Raw genomic sequence first — 20,225 nt, 5'->3', positions numbered from 1 at the left:
CTTGCGTGAATGGAGAGGTTTCTCCTTGTTCTTATGACAGTACTGCATTCCATTCTGTAAATGTTACCATAATTTATTTAACCGGTCTCATTTGATGGCTGTTTCATTTATTTTCTGACCGTTTGCTCTTACTACTATGTGGAAATGAATCATCTTGCATATGGGTCACATCAGGTATTTGAGAGTGTGTCTACAGGATAAGTTCGTAGGACAGAATCTGTTTAGTGGATAGGTAATTACCTTCATAAATGTGACATATATTTTCTCACTACCATTCATCAAAATTGTTTGAGAGGACACTCCCACCAGAATGCACGGGAGCTTCCTTTTTCCTCACACCCTTGTGTCTAGATCAAAAATCAGAGGTGTCCCTCCTCTGTCCCTACTCAACAATAATTTTCCAGAGATTATCCAGCTTTTTGCTCTATATCTTTACAAAAACTGAGGACGTATGTATTATCATGGGGGATTGCTTGGGGATATGGAGGAATAAAAAGATGGTTCACATTTTTAAAGGGTATTAGCCTCATAATCAATATTTCAGGTTTAACATTTAATAAAATTGAGAATTGGTACCTGACATAAAGTAAATCTCCACTCCATTTCAGAGGCACTTCTTTTATCTGAAAAGCAGTTTCTTTTTGAAATGAGGAGTAAGTACGATTTTAATGTGAAATATTAGAAGCATTCCCACTGACGTCAGAAATGGGGCAAAATGTCCTTTATTATTGCTGCTGTTCAACATTTCTCAGAGGGTCCCTGACCATGCAAAAAGAACAATCAAGAAAGAAAAAGAAAGAGCACAAATCTGGTCATTTATAAATAACATAATGGCCTGCATTTAAAAACAAAAAAAAGCTATAGGAGCACCTGGGTGGCTCAGTGGGTTAAAGCCTCTGCCTATGGCTCAGGTCATGATCTCAGGGTCCTGGGATCGAGCCCCACATTGGGCTCTCTGATCAGCAGGGAGCCTGCTTCCCCCCCCACCCGCTCTCTCTGTCTGCCTCTCTGCCTCCTTGTGATCTCTCTCTGTCAAATAAATAAAAATCTTTTAAAAGCTATGAAAGTAAAGCTTTTGGAAGTTCCTTCTATAAAAACTGAAATATATGACATTATTATAAACTGCATTTCAATTTAAAAGTTAAATCTTTAACACCGAACAGTTTAGCTTATAGAACATAGTACCATGGTAAAAATAATGCATTCACGAAATTAAGAAATCTGGGAACAGAAATGTATTTGAAAACAGCTCTGGTACACACATCATTTCAAAACTGAGTTCAAACAAGCTGTGATATTCTATTAATTGAAGTAGAATTTAGGTAGTGTTCTAGGGGCACCTGGGTGACTCAGTCAGTTAAGCATCTGCCTTCAGCTCAGGTCATGATCTCAGGGTCCTGGGATGGAGCCCCAAGTCAGGCTCCCTGCCCAATGGAGTCTGCTTCTCCCTTTCACTCTGCCCCTCCCCATCACTCATGCTCTCTGTCTCAAATAAATAAATAAAATCTTAAAAAAAAAAAAAAAAAGCAGAAGAAGAGTTTGTGACCAAACTGTTAAAACACCACATTAGGTAAAACTATTCAAAAATAATACTGTTAATAAAGGTAACAATTCATATGACAGATTGGGGAGGTTCACAAGACATGTCAGAACTGTACATACTTATGCATTTGACATCATTTATATTCAGTGCATATATGCAAACACCCCAAAATGAAAATATAATTTTCTTTACACTGTATTTATAAACACAGAAATGCAAATCTAGAAGTGTCTATAATGTCATGAGCCATTACCTCTGGTTCCCAGGAGTGGAGGAGGATAGCGAATTAGCGAATGCTCTTCTTTGTTTTATCTGTACTACTGATTATATTTTACAATGAGAAAGGCATTCACGTATTACTTATATAATTATACCAACAGATGGGGAAATTCCGGTGTGAGAATAAAATTAATGGAAGACAGAATACTCAGTGGAAAAGACTTAAGATCATATAAAAATTGGGTAAATGCGATTGTCCCTCGAGAGCTGGGTAAAATCCCAAAACTCAAGGGTCATTCCCAAGACTGGGGTAAAGGCAACTCTTCCTCCCAGGTGAGTCCTTTTGTCTTAGTCAGCATCTTTAAACAACGGGCTACTTAAAATATACGTTGGATAATGACAGCAGCTCTAATAAGCACAGCTCTCTGGCAGAGCTCCCTCTGCCAACGTTGGTCGGGGCTAGTTTGCCCCTATTCACAAGTGTGCTGCCAAAGAGCACCTGTCATGAGAAAATGACCAGCACCTTGACACTGGGAAGGTCTACAAGAGATCAGCAAATCCAGGGGGCCAAATCCAATATTCACCTTATAGTCATCCTGAGTCAGAGTGAAACACTTCCATTCTGTGGTTTCTCACCTAAGCCTGGAAGTCATAATGTACTGAGAGGATTTTTCTTGTTTAGAAAAAAAGGACTGAATTCTTCAAGCAAAGTGACTCTGTTGATACAGAATATTTTCAAGGACAAGTACCAGAACTCTAGCCCAACAAACACTGGCTTAAATAAGTAAGGATTTCTGGTTTTCGCATAACGAGCTGGTGATTCTGAGCCTGTGTGTAGTTGGCCATAACTGAGTCCCTTGGCGACCCTGGGGCACAGGTGACTGGCTTCTCTAGATGCCACAAAGGAGCCAGGCAGAGGAAGGGGGCATCGTGGGTTAGGAGTCAGCACTGCCTTCCAGAATAACATTTTATTGGCTTGCTCTTTTCCTAGAGGTCAAGCCCTTCTTACTTTCCCCCAAGCCTTTCAAGAAGTCCTCCAGAAGATGCTTCACTATCTTGATGGAACTCTACTTCCAGGTGGATGCAATCATCTAATTGGTCTTGAAGCCCACGTGCAGCATGTACTCTCTGCTCTGTGCGCTTGGCTTTGCAAAAAAAAAAAAAAAAAGTCAGTGCTTCTTGTACAAGTGTCTTGTGAGTCCTCCCCCACTTCCATGGGGGAACATGATGGAGTCTTTCATGGTGGAACATGACCACGGTGAGCAGAATGGTGGCCCCACAAAAGACACATCTACCTCTTAAGCCCCAGAACACATGAATGGGAGTTGAATTGGAAAATGCATCTTGGCAGACACAATCAAGTGTCTTGAGATGGAAATAATCCTAGATGATCCAAGTGGCCCTAAGTCCAATGACAGTCAGGAAATGAGAAGACAGACACAGAGGCAAATGCCACATGAAGACGTACGCAAAGATTGGGGTTAGGTAGTCATACACCAAGAACTGTCTAGAACCACCATAATCTAGAACATGCAAGGAAGACTTTTCCCCAAGAGCCTTCAGAGGAAGCACAGCTCTGCTGACAGCTTGATTTTAGACCTCTGGCCTCCAGAAGCATGAGAGAATAAACTTCTGTCATTTGAAATCCCCAAGTTTTTAAGAATGTGTTACGGCAATCCTAGGAAGCGAATTAAGCAGCCATCACATTTTTGGTTTTGCCATCTACAAAGTCAACAGATGTCCAGAATTTTGCACAAAGAACTCAAGTTCAAGTCACATCAGTTACACTTGGTCTGATTTAGATTTGGAGAGTTGATAAATTTTGTTTTTACATTTTGACATCAAGACTAATCTGGGATTTTTTCTAATTCCATAGGATACATTCCCATTTATCAAAAAGGAACTTTTCTCCACTAATCTTCCAAACTATGGATTCAGTCTAGCTAATTTCCCACTCATTGATTCATAAATTCCAAATTCACATGGATTTTCCTTCTCACTGAACCTTCTTAAAGTAGATTTTTAATGACAGCAAAATGCATCTTCCAAGCTCCTTCTGAAAATTTAACTCCATACCAGATAGGAGGGACCCAAGATGATCTGAACAAATAAAACATCCCAGTTCCACCCTTGGCACCCTTGGCCCACCCCTATCCCGGTGTCTCGCAATCAGTTTTTATTGAAGATTGTAAATCTAATGATCATTTACTTTCTGAACCCCAACTTCAGGTCATCCCCATGGTAACACAGTCTGAAATGCCTTTCTGAATGGGAAGGAAAGACAGAAGGTTACAGATGACACCTCAAAAGCATTGATATTCATAAAGAAGCATATCACTGTATGACTGTCCATCACATTTATCACACAACAGAAAGGGCTGGAACCACTGCTCTACAGAAAACTATTGTAGCAGAATGGAAACACACCTGGATTAGGGAGTCATCTAGGCCTCAGTTTAAAACCCTGTCTTCTCAATCACATGTGTAATCTTTGAATGGCTCCTGCGACCTACTTTCTTCACCTATAAAATGCAGCTGATAATAACTACCTTCTAGGGTTGGATTGGATTAAATGGACTGACTCGAGTAGGCAACCAGGTATAGTGACTGGCACACACTAGGACTTCAAAGGCAACTAACTGACTTTCTTGAACCTCATCTCCTCAATATTGTTCTCCTTCCTAAACCTTCCCCAAGTCCTGAAGCTTGCATACACATGGCCCCACTGGTGGACTTAGACTTTCCCCAATTCCCAACTTAAGACCAACATCAAGACGTATACAATAGGCTCACCCACTTTAAAGTCCCCTCTTTGTTCTCATGGATTTTAGAAGACAACCAGAGCCAGGATCCATCCCTGGTATTCTTCTAGGCCACCAACCCCACTCAGAATCCGATAGCCCCAGATTAACCCCTGGCCCCTACGCAGTTGCTAACCCACTGCTTCTCTCATAGCATCCTCACCCTTCCCAAACTTCAAAACTGGTAGGCAGTTGCCTTAATTACTGCCAGCCCTCTTCCCTGAGGCGAGGCGCAAGCCTGCCCTGACCAATTCCCTTGGTTCTCATTCTCTTGCTACCCACCCCATTTTCAAAGCCACCATCCAGATCACTCCATTTGCCCCTCTCTGCTACCTGAGTGGATACCAGTACTGAGAACTCACCGATGCAATGGTTCAACAAACTGGAAATACCAGTGTTTTGGGAGCCGAGGACACCGTAACAAACACACACAAAAAAACGTGGTTTATATACGTACTGTTGCAAAAGATGGAAAACAGATCCATGGTCAAAAATACAAGATACATGGAAACTTCCTTGAAGAAAATAAATAGGGTCGTGCAATGGGTAGAGGGAGGGGACATCTGAGCTGAGACCTGGATGAAGGGAAGAAGATGGCCTTGCAAAGGTCTGAGAGCTGAGCCTTCCTCCCAGAGATTAGAGCTGCTCCTTAGGCAGCCAGATCTGAATGTGGCTTATACTGAACTTCAGTTCCGGGCGCCTGGGTGGCTCAGTCAGTGAAGCATCCGACTCTTGATTTTGGCTCAGGTCATGACCTCAGGGCAATGAGATCGAGGCCTGCACTGGACTCTATGCTCAGTGTGGATTCTCTCTCTGTCTCCCTCTGCCCAACCCCTTCCGCTCATGTGCTCTAAATACATACATACACACATACATATGTACATAAAAATCTTTAAAAAAAAAAAAAAAGAACTTCAGTTCATGCTTGGTGAGTAGGTCTTTGTGGGGACCCAGTTCTCCAGTTACCTGTCCATTCCCAACTCTCAGAGATTCTAGAATGCATTCAGCACTTCTAACACTCCCAACAGGACTTCTAACACTCAGATGCTCACGACTTACTTATTCATTAATCTACTTACTGACTGAGTATCTATGAAGTTGTAAGCAACAAAACAGGTGATGCAGGTACAAAGAGGAGTAAGACGCAGACCCTTGCCTCAAGGAGCCTGAAATAACATTACAGTTGACCTGAATCACGGGCTGCATTTGAAGGTGTTGCAGAGAAGAGGCTGGAAAGGTGAGCATTGGCCAAAGCATGAGGGGCCTTCTAAGCCAAACTGAGGCCTGAACATGGACTGAAATGGGATGCACCAAAGGTCTGAAACCCAATAAAATGAGGATCCAAAAGGAAGACAATGAAATGGGCCAGGTGAGAATGGGGGTTCTGAACTAAGGCCCAGCACTGAGGATGGCATGAAGGGGACGAACACAAAAGTCTTTAAGAGGTGAACCGGACTGATTATTCCTAAGTATCGGACAATCTCATGAGGAAGACATGGTTACATCCTCCACCACGGAACCCAAGACAAGCTGGAGTCGCTGGAGAAGGGACCTGGCTACTGCACTGAGAAACGGAAGGACAGCGAGGCCTGGATCGCGTCTGGCAGGAAGAGGAAGTATGTGGCCTTGGACCTCCACCCCTGACACCACAGTCATGGCAGGCATTTCCGATCCACCACTACACGCCTTCTCACTGAATTCAGATGTGCCTTCAGCGGCCTCTTCCACACAAGGCTCCGGGCAGAGAGGACAAAAGCCATCAAGGTTGGTGTGCTAATTGCAACCTACTCGTCAATGTTGGTACTCGGCCTAAACGGAAGCCGAAAGACCAAGTTTGGACATTAGTCAACAGGCAACAGGAAGCTGCTGAAGGCTTTTGAGAGGGAAGACTGATGTACAGAGAACATTACTTTAGGTAGAAATGTTAAAAAAAAAAAAAAAAAAAAAAGAGGCTACAGGAATATGTGCCTGCAGGCAGGCAGATAGGCCAGAACTTTATTTCCAGTCTTTGATGGCTGGCAACCAGGAAGGAGGCAATAATCAGGGACGATCAGGCCCCAGCGTACCCTCCTATTGGCCAAATCATCTCTATTCCACGATGCCAAGGCCCCCACTTCTTGTTGCATAGGTCATCTCTGAGTTGCACACGAGCCGTGATTATGTTTTGCATGTTTGCATGGGTATAAACAAAGCACATGTCATACTCTATTTTTTTAATATCTTTAAGATTTAATTATATTTTGAAAGAAAGAGAAAGAGTGTGAGCAGGGGGAGGGTGGAGGAACAGGGAGAGAGAGGATCTCAAGCAGGCTCCCTGCTGAGCGTGGAGCCCAAAGTGGGGCTCGATCTCATGACCCTGAGACACCCTGAGACAATGACCTGAGCTGAAAACAAGAGTCAGACGCTTGTCACCCAGGCGCCCCCACACATAGTATTTTAATTCCAAACGGCCTCAAATCTCCCATTTAAAGAATTCAAGAAGCCCTCCTTCAGCTTTTCATTGGCTGTCTTTGCCCCGTAAAATTGTCACTCTTTTTCAGACTTTCATTTGCTATCTTTGGTCCCTCTTCAATTTTGTCCTGACTTTTCTCGCCTGAAAAAACAGACTATGACATTTGAGGAGAACAGCTGTTATGGTCAAGTTAACAGAGCAGACACAATGTCGGTTCCTGGTGGCCCAGCACGGGACTTTCCTCCCAATGCTCACGTCTAACCTGACCTGCCTACAGCTACTGATCCAAGCATTCCAGCGAATGGACTTGCCTTTGGCTTTCAAGGCAAGAGGACGTTGCTTAAGTGGACAGCCATGACAGGGAGGCCATCCACAGGGACTAGGAAGGGTACTGAACTAGGAATTTGGAAGTGTGGGCTGGAAGCTGTGAATCAGGGATGAAGAAGTACTTATTCCCTGACACGGGAAATGGCAGAGTTGGAATAGATGTTCTCCAAACCACCCCGTTTGATCCCAACTCTCTAAGTCTCACTGAAAAGCTGCCGTGGGAGTGGCCATCAGCTAAATCAAAGGGAAGCAAGCAGCTTTTGGTCATGAAACAAGACCGTCCAGAATGAGATTCTAATCACCACGTGGCATCTCACAACTCCAGCTAGCCCCAGACTTCTGGCCATGGACTGAGCGCTTTGCCAAGATCCCAAAACACCTGGGGTCATTCCAGGGCACTGAAATAATAATTTACATTCTTCACCCACAGTCTGCTCTTACAAGTGTACACTGAAATAATAATTTACATTCTTCACCCACAGTCTGCTCTTACGAGTGTGCCTTACACATCTCCCCGTCCCACGGCATCAGGAAGGGTTTGCCATCGGGACCTCCAACCTGATGAATGATGAGGCCTTAAACAATCCCCCCAACTCTTTGCGCGCCTATAAGCAGCCCGTGGTTCATCCCACACCACTCTATCACGACAACCAAATCAGCACCATATGGTGGATGAGACCACATTACAGAAGACAGGGTCGGCCTCTGAGGACATCTGGAAGTTCTTTAACACATGCACTCCGAGGGACCTGAATGGATCATTGATAGCTACTCCTGGGCCTGTCCGTGTGCTGAGACACCATCACCGTGCTCCATCTGGCATACGGTGGGCCCGCTGAGCTACTCAGAGGCCCTTCCTTGCTCAAACAATGTTTTCATTTTGCTTTTATCATCTTTCTTGGAGAGTTTGGTGTTCCTTGGAATATGTGAGCTTTATGGGGTGAATAGCTCTGAATCCCCCAAATTCAGGGCCAAGTGGTGTCCAGGATCTACAGTTGCATTAATGCAGACAAGAACTAGCCATCAGTCCCAAGCCAGCCGGGCTTATTGGTATTTCCTGAGGTTTCCCCAATCAGGGAGGGAGTGAATCACAGAGTAAATAAAGGAGACTAGGCACAAGGAGATAGAATTTAGTGTTCAAGTTTTTATGGAAATTGGAAAAAGGTACAGCAACTCAATGAACACTGTCCTCCAACTGGGTGGTTCACTTGGCTTTGTGCTCCAAAATTTTGAAGGACATCAATGTTTTGTTTTGTTTTTAAAGATTTATTTATTTATTCTAGAGAGAGAGCACACAATGGGAGGAAAGGAGAGGGAGAGAGATCATCTCAAGCCGACTCCACACTGAGTATGACTCATGACCCTGAGATCACAACCTGAGCCGAAACCAAGAACTGGTCACTCACCCAACTTTACCACCCAGGCACCCATAAAGAACACCTAATACCCCAATACTGCACTGGCCAATGTGCCATCAGGATATTTCATACACACACACACACACACACACACCCCAAAATTCATACGTGCTTTAAAATAAAGACCGACCAATATTTTTCCAGAATGCAAGATAATTCACCACTGTTGGAATTTAAGAAGTTACCAAGACCATTAGTTACCCTCTTTTAGTATACACCATTTCTGTGCTAAAAGTGAAGCCAAGATGCTTTAAATTTAAAGCAAATGAGAAATATTTACTAAGTGTAATAGTAAACGGAACAACACCCCTCACCGGTATCAGGTCCTAATCCCTGGAACCTGTAAATGGTACCGATCTAGGAAAAGGGTCTTTGCAGGTATGATTAAGGATCCCAAGTTGGGGAGGATGTCCCGGATTGTTCAGATGGGCCCTAAATGCAGTCACGGCTGTCCTTATAAAACAGAGGCAGAGGGACAAAGGACAAGAGGAGGAGGAGGAAGCAGTGTGACCACAGAGGAAGAGACTGGAGTGATGCTCCACAACAAAGAGCACCAGAAGCCGTCAGAAGACACCAGAAGCTGGAAGAGAAGTCGATTCTCTCCTAGAGCCTATGGAGGGAATTCAGCCTTGTGCACACCTTGCTTTGGGGCCCAGGAAAACTCATTTCACACTCCTCCCTCCAGAACAGCGAGAGAATGTATTTTGATTGCTCTAAGCCCACAAGAGAATGTGTTTCAGTTGATATATGCCAGCAGGCTTGCAGAAATTTGCTACAGCAGCCTGAGAGAACAGATTCGGGTACACGAAGCACTTGTTGTAAAATGGTACTCTTTCCTGAAACTGACCTGCCCCAAAATGTGCTGTGGCAGGGGGTCTGAAAGGGTCTATCACTTTCCTTCCTAGTATTACCTTCCCCACTTTATAAAAGACACACTTCACACCCACCCTGAATTTTAAAGTGTGACAGCATCCTAGGGCGGGAACTCATCCCAAGGAACATTCAAGATGTTGGTGTCGAGACACTTCTCTTAACCAAGCCACAGTAAACACTCCGTTGTGGGATATGTACCATATTTATACTATTTCTGGTGGAGTCCAAGCATGACACTCTGGCCTTTATGGAGATGGTCTACAGTCAGATATACTGTGGACCATGTAGCAGGACGGACAGACATTGTTATTTGATGACGGGACCGCTCCTATCCTCTGTTGTCGATGGATACGTCACTCCTTAGGGAGAGTCTGGTGAGACTGTGTGAAACGCTGAAGGCAGTGGAAGTTTAGTTTAACAACGCCACACACTGAGGGCAAGAATCCATGCTTCTACATCCAGATGGCCAATAGACACAAGAAAAACTGCTCTACATCACTCGGGATCAGGGAAATACAAATCAAAACCACAGTGAGATATCACCTCACACCAGTCAGAATGGCTAAAATTAACAAGTCAGGAAATGTCAGATTCTGGCGAGGATGTGGAGAAAGGGGAACCCTCTTACACTGCTGGTGGGAATGCAAGCTGGTGCAACCACTCTGGAAAACAGCACAGAGGTTCCTCAAAAAGTTGATAATAGAGCTACCCTATGACCCAGCAATTGTATTACTGGGTATTTACCCTAAAGATACAAACATAGTGATCCAAATGGGCATGTGCACCCGAATGTTTATAGCAGCAAATGTTCACAATAGCCAAACTATGGAAAGAACCTAGATGTCCATCAACAGATGAACAGATAAAGAAGATGTGGTATATATATACAATGAGATACTATGAGGCCATCAAAAGAAACAAAATCTTGCCATTTGCAATGACCTGGATGGAACTAGAGGGTATTATGCTGAGGGAAATAAATCAATTGGAGAAAAACAACTATCATATGATCTCCCTGATACAAGGAAATAGAGATGCAATGTGGGGGGCTTGGGGGGTAGGAAAAGAATAAATGAAACAAGATGGGATCAGGATGGAGATAAACCATAAGAGACTCTTAGTCTCACAAAACAAACTGAGAGTTGCCAAGGGGAAGGGGGTAGGGAGAGGTTGGTTGGGTTATGGACATTGGGGAGGGGATGTGCTATGGTGAGTGCTGTGAAGTGTGTAAACCTGGTAATTCACAGACCTGTACTCCTGGGGCTAATAATACATTATATGTTTATAAAAAATCTTTAAAATTATATTTAAAAAATCCACATTTCTGTCTTTCTCTGTCATACTGCTGGATGCTTTGGGAGCTACACGCAGACACACAGGTACCAGGAACGTCCCAGTCGGTTACAGGCACGTCCTCTCTGCACCTTTGGTCTTTGGGAAAAACACAAAGTATCAGCTGCCTATTTTGCACCGTTTCAAGAGGGAGGGAGTGAAAACCTGGTGTCTTTCAGCAGATTGAGGAAAAGGAGTAAATAGATCAGGAGTAGGACAGGATTTTATCTCGTCTTCATTATCTGCTCAGACTCATGGGAGAAATCATTTCATTCACTTTGGTCAGGAGGTGGTTGTAAATTCGTGTTTGGGTTTTACCTGGGGGCAGATCTTCTGGCCACTGCGTTCTGTAACACCTGCTTGTGCCTTCACTTGGACAATATGCCCGTCAGGTTTGTATTAGCATCACTGGAATACAACACAACATTTTACCACACCCATGACTACGCCGGTGATGGGCTCCCCACCTGCTAACTTACTGGGGACCCTAACTCTTCTTCATTTGTAATTGATTTGTGCATGTCGATTAAACCCCTCCTTCACACAGAGAGCACCTTCTAATGAAAAAGCGCATGAACAAAGTACGCCAACATGCCATCTGACACCCTAACATTTAGAAAACATCTGAAGTACGTCCTCCTTCTCAAACTGTGCACACTATCTCAATTCTATCCAACTGTTTTCAACCATGGAATGAACTTGAGAATATCTGTGTGTGCACACACGTTCTCAGGACTCTGTCATTTATAAAGGTATTTTGACCTAATGTGAAAAGTTGAATTTTGAAATAACTCACTCACTACTCACAGACTAGAATGGGGAAATAGGAAAATGTGAGATTCCAGATTTCATAAGGTTGTCTCAGGTCAGCCCCATCTAATGTTAGATTTCCCCAAAGATGCCTGCACATGTCACAAGTAAAATTTGTTTCATTCGGTCAGTCTCAGTAATGGTATTTTGTTGTGCCTCCCAGAAACTGAGAAAATAAATGGCAAATGATTGGACTGACATAGTTGAGGTCAGAAAATTTTAGTTTTTGTGATTAATAATTATTTATCTAAATTGCAGTAAGTGCATCTTATTTGATCAATTACTTGCTATTAACTACAATGATAGCTCATTGCAGAATAAACCTTAACACATAATGCTTTATAGTCAAAAGAGGAAAAAAATTAATTCAAATATATACGTATAATATGTATATAAATGGATTGATATGGATAGATACATGCACGCATATACATGTATCTGTACATGTATACATCTATATCTACATCTATTTATTTTTAAAGATTTATTGATTTATTTTATAGAAAGCAAGCAAGCATGAGCAAGTGGTGGCAGGCGGAGGGAGAGAGAGAAGCAGGATCCCCACTAGGCATGGAACCTGGCATAGGGCTTGAGCCCAGGACCCTGAAATCACAACCCAAGTCGAAGGCAGATGCTTAACCAACCGAGCCACCCAGATGCTGTGCCCCACCCCCACACAAACACACACACTTTTCTAAATATTACCCTGTAGGAGCCTAACTGGGGTCATCATCTTACAATGAAGATCAGAGAAAAAAGGGAAAAAGTAACCATTTTTAAACACTGCAGAGCGTTCTGTTCTACCTAGCAAAGGTTGCCTTCAAGAGAAACTGTCTTCCCAGCTATCAGACACATGAAAAAATGTTCATCATCACTAGCCATCAGGGAGATTCAAATCAAAACCGCATTGAGATACCACCTTACACCAGTTAGAATGGCCAAAATTAACAAGACAGGAAACAACATGTGTTGGAGAGGATGTGGAGAAAGGGGAGCCCTCTTACACTGTTGGTGGGAATGTAAGTTGGTGCAGCCACTTTGGAGAACAGTGTGGAGAGTCCTTGAGAAATTAAAAATAGAGCTTCCCTATGACCCTGCAATTACACTACTGGGTACTTACCCCAAAGATACAGATGTCGTGAAAAGAAGGGTCAGCTGTACCCAATGTTTATAGCCGCAATGGACACAATAACCAAACTGTGGAAAGAACCAAGATGGCCTTCAACAGATGAATGGATAAGGGAGATGTGGTCCATATACACTATGGAGTATTATGTCTCCATCAGAAAGGATGAATAACCAACTTTTGTACCAGCATGGATGGGACTGGAAGAGATTATGCTGAGTGAAATAAGTCAAGCAGAGAGAGAGTCAATTATCATAGGGTTTTACTTATTTGTGGAGCATAAGGAATAACACGGAGGACATGGGGAGATGGAGAGGAGAAGGGAGTTGAGGGAAATTGGAGGGGGGATGAACCATGAGAGACTGTGGACTCTGAGAAACAAACTGAGGGTTGCGGGGGGGGGGGGAGTTGGGTGAGCCCAGTGGTGGGTATTATGAAGGGCACATATTGCATGGAGCACTGGGTGTGGTGCATAAACAATGAATTCTGGTACACTGAAATTAAAAAAATAAAAAATTAAAAAAAAAAAAAGAGAGAGAGAAAACTGTCTTCCCAGAGCGTTGACTACTGACGTTTTTTCCAGAGCCTCACTAGCCAGGTGGAAGGAGTACACCCAATTCTACCTCTCCCTATCCTTCCATGTGCAGAAAGGGAAATACCGAATTCCAGCCCACTTTGGCCATTCTGTCTCACCTAAAGGGAAAAAACAAAAGTGAAAAAGCACTGGTGAAATTCATAGGGCAGGGACCCAAGCTCACTACAGAGCTGAGGTCTAATCACAGCATTACACAATGCTTCCCCTCCCTGTACCTTACTGCCACATCATTAAAGGTCTGTTTGCCGCAGTGCTGCCCGGCCAACACATCGTGTCCAGCTATCAGGTAAAAGCTAGGCACACCAAAAGGTAAAAAACACAGCTCGAGAATATCCAAGAACTGTGGAACAGCTGTAAAAAGGTATAACACATACTTAATGGAAATACCAGAAGGAAAAGAAAGAGAGGACAGCACAGAAACAATATATGAAGCAAAAATGTCTGAAAATTCCCCCCAAATTAATGTCAACACCAGAATGTAGATCCAGGAACCTAAGAGAGCACCAAGCAAGATAAATGCCAAAATAAATAAATAAATAATAAACGACACCTAGGCATATCATATTCAAACAGCAGAAAATGAGATAAAGGAAAAAATCCTGAAAGAACCCAGACTTAGAACAAACAAACAAACCACCTTATCCAGACAGAACAAATGTAAGAATTACATCTGACTTCTCAGAACCCATGAGAGCAAGAAGGGAGTGGAATGAAATATTTAAAGTGTTGAGAAAAAAGCCCACCAACCTTGAATTCTGTAACACTGCAAAATTACCTTTCGAAAGCAAAGGGGAAATAAAGACTCATTCAGACAAGCAAAAACCAAGGGCATGGGTCATCAGTAGACCTGCCTTGCATGAAATGTTACAAGAAGTTTTTCAGAAAGAAGGGAAATACTGTAGTTCAGAAAGTCAGATCTTATAGAGAAAGAAAGAACACTGGAAAAGGAATAAGTGTAGGGAAAAAATAACTTCTGTTTTTCTTAAATTATCTAACAGGTAACAGTTTGTTGTTTGTTCAAAATAACAATAGCAACAACATAGTTAAAGATTCTATCTTATGTATAAGAAAATATAATGACAGCAATGATATAAGGGATAGAAAGATTAGGAACATTTTGTTACTATATGGTACTTCAACTCTCATGAAGAGGTATAATATAATATTATATTATATTATATTATATTATATTATATTTAAAGTGGATGTGGAGGAGTGTCTGGGTAGCTAGGTCAGTTAAGAACCCAACTCTCGATTTTAGCTCTGGTCATGATCTTGGGGTTGTGGGATCAGGCCTCATGTCAGGCCCCATGCTCAGCAGAGAGTTTGCTTGGGACTCTCTCTTCACCCCCCCCTCATATAAATAAATAAATGAGTAAAAACAATAGAAAGTGGTCTTGGATTAGTTGTGGATGTATGTTGTCAACTCAAGACATTAAAACAAACTTTGTCAAAAGTATAATTGATAAGCCAAGAAAAGAGAGAAAGTAGAATCTTATGAACCATTAAACCCACAAAAAGCAGAAAAGAAGACAAAAGTAGGGGAAAAAAAAAAAAAGGCCAATGAATAGAAACAGTAACAAATATGGTAGATATGAATCCAATGAGTTCGCTAATCACTTTAAATTCCAATGGTCTAAGTATACCAATTTAAACACAAATTAAAAGTCAGAGTGGAAGGGGGCACCTGGGTAGCTCAGTCAGTCAAGCATCGACCTTTGGCTTAGGTCCAGATCCCAGGGTTCTGGGATCGAGCCTCACCTTGGGCTTCCTGCTCCTCCCTCTGCTCTCTCTCTCTCTCTCTGTCTCTCTCTCCTCAATAAATAAATAAAATCTTAAAAAATAAAGTCAGAGTGGATGAAAAAACAAGACCCAACTGTATATTGTCTACAAGAAAGCCATTTAAAATATAAAGACCCAGAGATCAAAAGTAAAGGGATGGAGAAAGATATACCATGCTAACACTAAACCGAAGAAAGCCAGAGGAGCTACACTAATTTCAGATTGAATGAACTTCAGCACAAGGAAAACACCAGGAATAATGAGGGGTATTACATAAGGATAAAAGTGTCAATTCTCTAAGGAATCAAAATACATGTGGGGAGGTGAACCATGAGAGACTATGGACTCTGAAAAACAATATGAGGGGTTTGAAGTGGCGGGGGGGTGGGAGGTTGGGGTACCAGGTGGTGGGTATTATAGAGGGCACTGCTTGCATGGAGCACTGGGTGTGGTGAAAAAATAATGAATACTGTTTTTCTGAAAATAAATAAATTGGAAAAAAAAATACATGTGTCAAAATACATGAGGCAAAAACTAACCGAACTGCAAGAAAAGATGAATCCACTATGAATCCACCAAATGCGTGTACCAGCTGAAGACTTCAAAACCCCTCTATCAGAAAAGAACAGATCGAGCAAGCAGCAAACCCATAAGATCAATATCTCTCATGAACAGAGATACCAAAATCCTCCACAAAATACTGACAAACCAAATCCAACTATTATAAAAAGAATTATCCACCATAACAAAGTGGGATTTATCCCGGGTATGAAAGACTGATTCCACCTTTGAAACTCAGTTGATGTAATCGACATGCTGGAGAAGAAAAGAATCACAATCTATATCCTATCAATAGAATCACAGTCAAGATCCTATCAAAAGATGCCCAAAAAACAGCTGATAAGACCCAACACCCATTCACAGTAAAAACTCTCAGCACACCAGAAATATAAAAGGACTCTCAATGAGATAGAGAATATCCACAAAAATTCTACCAAATACCATACTTAACGGTGGAAAACAGCTTTCTCACTAAGATTGGGAACAAAAGCAAGGATGTCCCCTCTTACCACTTTGTCAACTATACTACTTAGTGAGGAAGCTAATGCAATCAGACAAGAAAAGGAAATTAAAAATATACTGATTGGAAAGGAAGAAATAAACTATCTTTGTACACAAATAAATAATCATCTATGTAAAGAACCAAAAAGAACAGACAAAAAAAAAAAATGGAAGTAATAAGCAATTATACCAAGTGTAGATAGAAGGGTTATATACAAAAGCCAGTTACTTTCCTATACACTGACAATGAACAAGCAGAACATAAAATGAAAAAAAATCATATTTACATTGAAATAAATAAAAATTTATTTTATTTTAAATAAAATAAATAAAATTGAAATAAATACATAAAATTAAAATAAAAATTTATTTTAACTTATTTTAAATAAAATAAAATTGAAATGAATACATAAAATTGAAATAAATAAAAATTTATTTTAATTTATTTTAAATAAAATAAATACTTTTAATAATTTTTAAAATTTTTTAAATAATTTTTTAAAATAAAAATCTATTACAAATAAAAACTTACATAACATAAAATACTTAGGTATAAATCTAATGAAATATGCTCAGGTTCTACATGAGGAAAACTATGATGGTCTTTTTTGGTTTAATATATTGAATTATGTTGATTGATTTTCAGATGTTAAACCAACCTTGCATTCTCAGGATAAATACCTGTTGGTCACAATGTTCTATTCTTTTCATGTATTATTGGATTTGATTTTCCCACCCAAACATTAACCAGGCCCAACACCACTTTGCTTCCAAAATTAGACAAGATTGTGTGCATTCATTTCCTAGTAAAACTTTTCTGATTTTTTTTTTTTTTCCATCATAGTACCAAAGGCCTTGTGGAATTAGCTGTCTTCTGAAAGAATTTGTGTGAGACTGGTATTATTTCTTTCTAAAATGTTTGTGTCATTCACCAAACAAATTAGAACTGAAGTTTTCTTTGTGGGAAGTTCCTGTCCCAAATTACATTTCTTTAATTTATGTACATCTTTCTGAATTCTCTACCTCTTCTTGGGTGAGTGTTGGAAATTTGTTATTTCAAAGACTATACAGTCAGGCCTTTTATCACAGAGAACAACAACAAAGACAGTCAAGAACTATTTGTAGACAATAACACAATGTCACACAGCCCTAATTATCCTTAATCACTATAAAAAATGAAAGACACTTGGTTCATCTATCCTTTCCAATACACTCATGTCTATATTGTCATGTCCCTGCCCCCCCAAATTATTCTGTCAACCCAACCTCTCCATTTTCTCTCAATAGAATGTTTTGGGGTTTGTTTGTTTTTTCCTCATTACTCAGGACATGTTATTTGACTTCATTATGAATGAAATTGCTGGACCTTCTCCACATCTGCTTACTTTTAGCCCATTCCTGGTTTTTCCTTCGGTATCTCTCCTCTATTTCTCATTCAGCCACTCAGAGAAAAATCTCCAACTCTCTTGTGTTGTTATTCCGTTATATCAGCCCAGCAAAATTCACACCATGGATTAGCTTACCCTTGACTTGTTGTTCGTACTTCCAGACTTCTAAGGAACAGTGAAAGAAATCACATAACCTGGAGAGGTAGGACCTCAAATCCACAAGAAATGTCTCCCCAGTCTTCAGCATCAGCACTCTGTGAGAATTTGTCTGTTTCACACATCAAATATACCTCCTGTCACCATCTCAAACCCACACCATAGAAAATGTACACCCCACCCTCCTTCTAGTTCTCCACAGACGACTGACCTCCTACTTAAGTAAAACGGACATAATAAGATGGAAACTTTCCTGCCAGCCCCTCTGCAAACTTACCAGTATCCCTCAACGTCATGTTGACTTCCTAATAGCTGGACAAGAGAGATGTCTCTCCTCCTACAAGAAGTTAATCCCTCCACTTATAATCTGGATCCCATTTTCACTATTTTCTTCAAAGATAAAGTTCTATCCATGATCTCCCTTCTCACCAGAGATTTCAACACTGAATTCTATCCTGGTTTTTTTTTCCCCCGTCAGCACTTACATATGCTTAATTCTCGCTCATTTAAAAAAAATTGTTTTTTAATTTCAAAACTCTCATGAACACCTGTCCCTCATCCAATCTCATTCTCACTTCAAATCCTTTTTACAGACAAACATGTGTAAAGAGTTGTCCACAGTAGCTGCCCAGGCAGCCCACCACACTTAGCCCACAATGTCTGGCACATCCAAGCTCTGTCACAGAAACTCTTACTCATGATTGTCAATGGAATATCTGGTGCCAGTTCAAATGGCCACATTTGTATCATACTTGAAAAAGGGCTCCAAAAAGTTTATAAATGACAGAGAAGTCACAATTGATTCGAATGTTTGTGGATGTGATAAGGTGGTGTGGGATGGGACAGATTGAACATTATACAAAGTTAAAATTAGTTGTGATGTTTGAAAACACCACCAACAACAAAGAAGTAGAAAATTCTGATTCAACTCTCTAAGTCTTTGTAAGATTAAGTAACTCCCCCCAAAAAGCACAGAGAAAGCATGAACAATATAATTAGTGAGTCTAAATGAAGAGATGAATATTCACGTTTTTATTAATTAACACTATTAACCATATTTTAGACCAAAGAAAATGCAAATAAATGCCCTCCAAAACAAATAATCCATGCCATATTCCCTGGCATTACAACAATAAAACTAGACGTTAGAAACAAAAATTTAAATGAAAAATTCTACCACATTAAAAAGTTAAACTACTGTGATAATTCCTAATTTAAAGAGGAAGTCAAGACGTAAGAGTTAAATAACAATGTAAATATTAAACATCAAAACTTATTGGGCAGGGGCGCCTGGGTGGCTCTGTCATGAAGTGTCTGCCTTCAACTCAGAGGTCATGATCCCAGGGTCCTGGGATCAAGCCCCACATTGGGCTCCCTGCTCAGCAGGGAGCCTGCTTCTCCCTCTCACACTCCCCCTGGCTTGTGTTCCCTCTCTCACTGTCTGTCAAATAAATAAATAAAATCTTTTTAAAAAATTGGGCATAAACAAAGCCAAATTCCAGGAAAAACTCAAACCTTTAAATTATTTTATTATAAACTAGACAGATGGAAAATATATGACCCAGGCATACAGCAGAGGAAATTAATAAAAGGAAACAAAATAGAGATAAGTACTAGGGAGGTACTAATAAAAATAAAAGTAAAATGCATGAATTAGAGATAAAAGCTGGATAGGTTAATAAATCCAAAAGCTGATTTACTGGTCTAGCCATAAAATGAACACAGCTCTAGTGAAATTAAGAATCTAAAATAAGGGGCATCTGGCTGGCTCAGTCAGTAGAGTGTGAAACTCTTGATCTCAAGGTTGTGAGTTCCAGCCCCACAATAGGTATAGACATTACTTAAATATAAAATTTTTCAAGAAAAAAAAAAAAGGAACCTAAAATAAAATCATACGTGAGAAAGAGGCTTGAAGCCACAGATACAGGAAAAATATAAGTTGCTATGTATGCATTTACTAATAAATGTGATAATTTCAATGAAATAAATATTTTCCATCAAAAACTAAAGTTTCGGGGGATCTGTCTGGCTGAGATGGTAGAGCATGTGACTCCTGATATCAGGGTTTTGTGAGTTCAAGCCCCACATTGGGTGTCGAGATTACTTATAAGTATAATCTTAAAAAAAACAAAAAACAAAAAAACACTAAACTAAAGTTCCAAGGTTGACCCAAGTTTGAAAACAGAAATAGCTATCAAAAAAAATTTTTTTCATGATATTAAAGAATCCTCAATGATGCTGGGTTCAGACAGTTCACCAGCGAGTTCTAGTTAACATCAAGAGATAGATCATTGAAGTGACATTTTAATTGTCCCAGAACAAGTAACCAATAGAGAGCTAG

The sequence above is a fragment of the Neovison vison genome, chromosome 5, assembly GCF_020171115.1.
Source record: "Neovison vison isolate M4711 chromosome 5, ASM_NN_V1, whole genome shotgun sequence".
In the NCBI taxonomy this organism is placed as follows: domain Eukaryota; kingdom Metazoa; phylum Chordata; class Mammalia; order Carnivora; family Mustelidae; genus Neogale; species Neogale vison.
This window is presented reverse-complemented; position numbering follows the sequence as displayed.